The following is a 7172-nucleotide window of genomic DNA, read 5'->3' as shown; positions in this document are numbered from 1 at the left end:
CAGGAAAATGTTAGAAGACATGGGCACGGGGTCTGTTCCTAGTTGATGCGAAGTGATCGGGTCCCCAAGACAGTACAGCATCAGCAATGTTATATCCCATGGATCTCAGGAGGAGATAAACCACAAAGGCAAACAAAAGGGCAGGGTACTGGACTCCTTTGGCAGCTCCTTGTTCTCCTGCTTATGACAAAACTTGCCAGAACTTCTCATCTTATCAAAATCAGACCAAGGAAACAGACTCAGGCTTACTTAGATATCACCTTCATATAAGTAAACAAATACATCAAGTGACCTTTCCAACAACAGCTTCAAGAGGTAAGTTCACTGACTTAAAAAATGGGAAACTGAAATGCAGGAGTTACGTAGTTACTGAGCTCCCCAACTAGTCTCTTCTTCCCTACAGAAAGTAGTTAGGTTTTCTGTAAGGAGCCAAAATTTTAGTCTGTTATATTCAGGGATTTATCAACAACTCAGCATATCTATTCATATGAAAGAAATTCCATATGGAAGTCTATATCCAGTGTGAATTTGGGACAGTGAAAACTTAGATACACATCGAGGCCAGGTTGGATGGAGCTCTGAGCAACTCAGTCTAGTGGAAGGTGTCCCTGCCCAGGGAAAGGGGTTAGAACAAGAGGATCTTTAAGGTCCCATCCAAACCAAACTCTGCTGTGATTCTCTGTGTATCTTTTTTCCGTGATTTAGTTCTACTAAAACAGCACGAGCTCTTCACAGAAATCTCCAGCATCATTCAAGGTGAGTGACTCAGCTTTCTGTGACAAATTAATATCCACTTAAAATAATAGTAATAATAATAATAATAATAGAAGTAGAAAGTGCAATAAGTGCTTCATAGCACTGTTCTGCATCACTGAATGAATTTATACTTTTGAGTTTTAATCTGTTCATCTTTGGGGGACGGGTGTTACTATAGACAGTGCTAGCTCTGGTCAGTGCTTGGAGAATGATTTGAGCAATGAATTAGAGAAATAGAGGAAAATTATTCATCTGCATGTGAAATAGTCTGAGAAACCATTCTGCAAGCACAGCATGGACTAGAAGCCAGAGACACAGTAAAGACCATGAAAAATATTCTGTATAGAAGCTGTATTTGGCTCAGCTTTATCCAATTCTCTGTCATAGGAAAACAATGATCTTCAGCTTTTGACAATGTGCACAGAGAGTAAAAGGGACAAGCAAAACCATTACTATCCCTATTTGGAGTCCTTTCAGCATATCAAAACCAAAGTACTTAACTTCTGCACTTCAATTATTCTACTGTATGTCTAAAGTACTTTGTACAGTGCCTTATCAACTAAACCAAGAAGGTGCCTTTAAAGACATACCAGATTGAAGATTTTTTATTCCTTCCCTTAACAAAATCTGGTATCTAGGCAGTTTTACATATTCTCATATCTGCATCTAATATTAATAGCTTATTCATTATGTCAGCCTCTGAAAAGTTAGGAATTATTACCTTCATTTTACAGATATAGTTAGGTAGGGGGGAGGCTCCGGGGAGCTGGGTGTACACAGCTTCCTGAGTCAATAGGAGCTGGTTTGCACAGCCCTTCTGAAGTTTGAGTCATAAACAATTTATCAGTGACGGAAGACAAATAAATTCCAAAATTTGGATTAGCAAGACTTAGGAAAAACAGAACACTGAAAATAAAACATCTTTGATAGCCACAAGGAAATTTGATTCATTTATTACTTATATTTCTTGCTATTTGAAAGCAGTTGAGTGAATGGATTAGTGCTTGCATAAGGCTTCAATAAAAAAGCCTGCTGTTAAGTAAAAATACCCATACTACCGCATGAGACACACTGTCCCTTTGGCATTAAAAGCTCTCATCATGCACTAGTTGCAAACCTTCTTACCTCAATAATTTAGCAAGCAGAACAACGACATGAGGTTTAGGTGACTGGCAGTACATAATGATGTGCCAATAGCAAACCTTTAACAGCTGAATGACAGCTCATCACCTCCTCCTTCAGCTGCACTCCACTTAGGCTGACAGTTCTGAAATCATTACACTCTTTATAAATGGTTTGTGACTGCAAAGGCTGTTTACATTGCTACTAAATGGTCACTATGGCCAGTTCTACCAAATTACTGTTATCATCAGGTCATGGTACCTTCCACTAGGAGCTTAAAGTACTTTGAAGCTTATTGCAAAGGAGGAGTGAACGGTATTGATTGCATACTTGGTCATAAAACACAAGGTCTGTTCTTCGCTAATGCCTTGTCCTTTAGCTCCAAACTTGATAAAACTTTCTGCAAATATTTTAAAATATTATATTTTCCCAAATATCTAATATTAATTTCCTATATTTTGTTAGCATTGAGAAGGTTTTCTTGATGTTTCAAGCCCAGTGTATCTGAAAAACTAAGCATATCTATTTTTATACAGGCACAAAGCAGTATAATAATATATTATTTGTTATTATTAATAAGGTTCTGAGCTGGAAAACCACATGTATTTCCTTTGTTATCTCTATTGTTAAAATTTCCTCACCACCCTCAAGTAAAACTTGTGATTCCAATGCTTTACTGAATTCATTTCAGTGAGTATATTCCAGGTCCCTTGTGAAACCTCACCTCCCACTCAGATGCCAAAAAAGTGTAGACTTCTATGAAAACTCAGCCTTAAAAATGTCAAATATACAAATGTCCAATTATGCAAGGGAATGTTAATCCAGAATATAACTTAATGTGACAAACTGTACAGCCTGGTTTGATTTGCCAATTAAATCTACGTAAGATGTAGGACTTACTTATCTTTTACAGTTTCACTGGGAGGGTAATAAAATAACAGTAAATTGTTTTGAGGAGGACCATAACCTCAGTGATGAGGGATTTTTTGTTAAGTGGAAAATGCAATTCAGTCAGATTGTTTAAGTCACTCATTCTGCCTTGGAATGGGAAACAGAACTGCTAGAATTTTTTCCAGTTGATAATTAGAAAAAAAACCCAAAAAAACCAAATCAACAAAACCAACCAACAATTACCTCCTGCCCCACAAAGATGGCAAAACCAAGAAAGCTTCCTCCTGAATTTCCAGCTGCAGCTACATTCCCTCATGTAGTTATAACTTTTTAGAGCCTTCGATCTGCTTTCTTTGTCCTAGCTGCCAGTTAAATGAACAGAAATGATGATGAACCTCCTCCTCCTCCTCTCTGAAGATTTAATTCTACAGTCCACAGTTTATTACGTTCTGGTTTGTTTTCAGTAGCACTCAAAAAGCACCAACACAGACCTTGTGTGGGTGTTAAACCCATATAATAACCATGCAATAAATGCATATCCCAACATGACTTCAAGAAAAATTGCAGTTATACAACTCTATTTGACAGGATAGTGCAGCTGCTTAACATTGTCATTACCTGCATATCACCACTCTTTATCTGCAGCCTACAAATCATTGCTTTCCTCATGCATAACTATTTTCCAGCATGACAGGATCTTTAAAACAATAATTTTGTAGTCATCAAAGTTGTATGCAAAGCTCATGGCCCTGCACAAAAAATGGTTGTGCAAGATTTTTGCACCAAAAAAACCCATTTCTTAAGAAATCTGTTACTAGACCTCCTCAGTCTTTGCAATGACAATTTACATTTGTCAGTGACACTACAAATCTTAACCCAAGATAGCAATTAATTTCTAAGAGGGAAGAAGGGAAATCAAAGATGAAGAAGGGATGATGTAATAATAGTATTTTATTTAGCAAATCAATCTATTTATTGAGTAGAACAATTTATAGAGCTCTGATATATTATCAGCATTTTGACTTCTTGGCTTTGTCTATTTATAGTACTGTCCTAGCTGTTGTAGTCACATTATAATATCTTTACTTATTCTATTTAATACTTATTAATGCTATTTTAACCCTACCATGGCAGTTCCTACTACTTCATTTTCATCAAAACCTATTACCTTCATAGAAAACTAAATTACTGCTAATTCATCACCAGTATAATCCTTCTTTTTTTTTGCCAGTTTCAGCATTCAGAATTTTATCAAATTATCTAAATTACAAAATTATCAGTTGAAGTCTGACTTCAGGCCTAAGAACCAGGAACCTTTCTTACTCTCCACTAGCAAGGACTACTAATTTAATCTTATCTTTTCGACAGAAGATCATAACATTCAAGAAGAAGGCCTCATAGCTACAGAAAAAAGAATGAAAATCTACTCTCCAGTGTTCAAAATTCATACCTACATCTTAAGTCATAAATTTTTCACCTGATAAATTCACTCTGTAGATTTTTCTGTGTATTTTCTCCCTTAGATTCTTCACTATTTTTACTCCTAAACTGCAGCGCATGGGCACACCTTCTGAGTCCAGGCACATATCAAAGTGTGTCCTTACTGTATCCTGCCAGAGGACCACACCCCATTATCCTTTTTCTCCCCAGTTTTTATTTGAGTTGGAAACAAACTGCAGACTCCTGCAAGGATGGATTAGAGACCTCTGGAAGCAAGACTGCTGAGTGCATTTATTAGAGAGCACTCCTGCCTCACGTCTCTTTTGAGCTGGAAATCGGGTGTTGGTCCAGGTGAAGCTCGCTGCAAAATTCCTGTTAACCTCCGTGAGGATAGATAAGGCTTTTTTGAAAAAGAAAATGTTCAGAATCCGCACTGGTGGACACTAACTTGGGAAAGTCTCCAGCTGCAGAGATCCCAGACAAAACTGGGAGAAACAAACCCAGTTTCTTTCCCTCAAAGAGAGAAAGCGGGGGGAAGGTAGATGAAGAGACAAGCAAACAACAACTGCCATAGCAGAAGAGAAAAATTTCAGACCCTGTGTCTCCCAAGGCACCTACCAGAAGCAGGAGTGATTTGCTTGGATCTGTGGCTGTTCCTGGAGATGATGATAACAGCTTTCCAGTGACACTGCAGTGGAACATCCATTTTCCCAGGCCTTACTGCCAGCACGATTAAAGGGACCTGTCTTCTGAGAAGAGGGAATGTCTCATGGGACAGAGGGATTTTGCCATTCTTGCTTATTTTGGGGACAATTTTGGTGCTGCTCCAGCCATGGACTTATCAGATAAACAGCAAACAAAGCTCCATCACTCCACTGAGAGCTGAGAAAAGTATTTCTCTGGATGCTTTGTTTTGCTTTCTAAAGAAGCAAAGAAAAATAAAGACATTTTCTCAAGATTCAGCAGGTGACTGTCCTCTGTTAAAAATAAAGCCATAATGTCAGCTTGCTCCTCATACTATTTGCCTTCTCTATATCCACCAGACTTATATTCAGTTTTAGCTCCCTGGGTTTCTTCCAGAAGCCAATTTATCTAAAATATTTGGACAGCTGGGACACAGCAGGGAAGAGAGTGAGAGACAGGGCTGACCGTTACCAGTTGAGTTCTGTTCCTGCTCTTCAGACTGACTTGCACAATCTTGGGCATGTCATAACTTTTCTGTATCTTAGTTCATATGCTTTCAGATAGGTACAATTATAAACCTTTCAGGGTTTTTCTGGTGGTGGATTTTACACTAAAATGCATGGCTGAGAGCAAGTCTAAGTGCACAAATCACTATATAAACAAGTTATTCAGCATTAACAGCTCTCTCAAAAAAGAATTAGAAGTCGTTTTATATTATTAAATGTTAGACCAAGAAGTATTATCTTTTTCTAAGTATCACTGGAAGGTTAATGACTTGTCTTTTTGTTGAGTGCTGTGTGTCAGAATATTATTGTGTTTAATATAACCAATGTGTAAGGTACTGCTGTGCCTATGAACTTTGGGCACAGGTCCACAAAACAGCTATATTCCACAGTGATAAAAACTAAAACAAATTCATCATTACAATGACAGCTTTCTAGCTAATATATTATACAAAACATGCATTTCCTAAGGTGCACTGTAAAGACTGCATTTAGGGAATTAAATGCCTAACTCCTGCTATTTTTGGATTTTAGGAAAAAAACCAAAAACAACCAACAAGCTGCAAACCTTAATTCAGGGTGTACTGAAAATGTAGGTTGGCCTGTTTGTTTCCAGCCTGGGTTATTGGGACATAATGGGTAAGCACTGCTAACAGTCTCACTGTCATCAGAGAGCTACGTGAATTTAGGAGAAAAGATCCCACTGACTGGAATCTCTTCCTGTCTGGAAACAAATCCTCTCCCCCTGCCCTTGCTTTCTCTTTTTCACTTCTCCTCTATTCTTCCTTTCTCTTCTCTCTTCTCACTCTGCTCTATAAGAAAGGAAAATAAAAATGAATAAAAACTCCCAGACCTTAAATCTAAAACTCAGGGTTGTCTTTGTTCTCATGTTTTGATTTTGGAAACTGATTACCAGTGTGTATGTCCTTTGTCTTTGCACAATTTCTTGGCTGGAAAGGCAAGAAATCATATACTGCCATAGACTGGTATCCAATACTCCTATTTTCTCCAGGGTTACAGTCCTGCTTATCGAATTGATGCACTTAAGGGCCCAATCTTCCCCAGAAGGGCAAAAATGCAGAAGAAAACATAAAATAAAGTATTTGAAACCAAAGACAGAGAGATATGAAGTTTATAGAGAGGTGAAAAAGTCACTGTGAGTAAATAGAAATTAGAAACACAACAGCAGCAAGATGGCTAGATACAATACATATTTTCCTTCTTAAATTAAATTTGGGATTTCAGATCATTTGAGTTAAAATATAAGCAAATAGATATGAAGAATTCAAAACTAAGCAAAGAAATGTAATCAATTTTGCCATCCATTTTTAAGTGGGTGTGCTGATCCCACACAAGGAACAATGCTCTGGCAGATAATTAGCTGTTCACAGGAGCAAATAAGGTTTGCCAAGTTGCTACCTGTAAGGAGCCACTCTGCTTAAAGACAGTCAGCTCTTTGTCAGCCTGACACACACAGATGCCAAGATCAAAGGACCAAGCAGACATCTGCAATGTCCCACCCCTAATGAGGGGAGCACCCTAGATTTGTAGGTGCTTGTGGTCAAAAGGAACAACAAAAGTAGAGTGTCCTCAAAAGCTTACAAAGTGGAATGGAAATTGCAATGCTAGACCCTGACCACCCATATAAGCACAAGGCAGTGAATTTTGGATAAAGGGTTGGGTGAGAGGGAAGCGGGAAAGAGAGAGATGACTTAAAGAGGGGCAGGGAGGAAGAAACAGACAAAGAAACAGAGGAAAACAGATCACCAGTTCTGG

Source organism: Corvus brachyrhynchos, unplaced genomic scaffold (genome assembly GCF_000691975.1).
Source record: "Corvus brachyrhynchos isolate BGI_N302 unplaced genomic scaffold, ASM69197v1 scaffold231, whole genome shotgun sequence".
Classification (NCBI taxonomy): Eukaryota; Metazoa; Chordata; class Aves; order Passeriformes; family Corvidae; genus Corvus; species Corvus brachyrhynchos.
The sequence above is the reverse complement of the archived record's forward strand: the minus strand, read 5'-3'. Positions refer to the sequence as shown.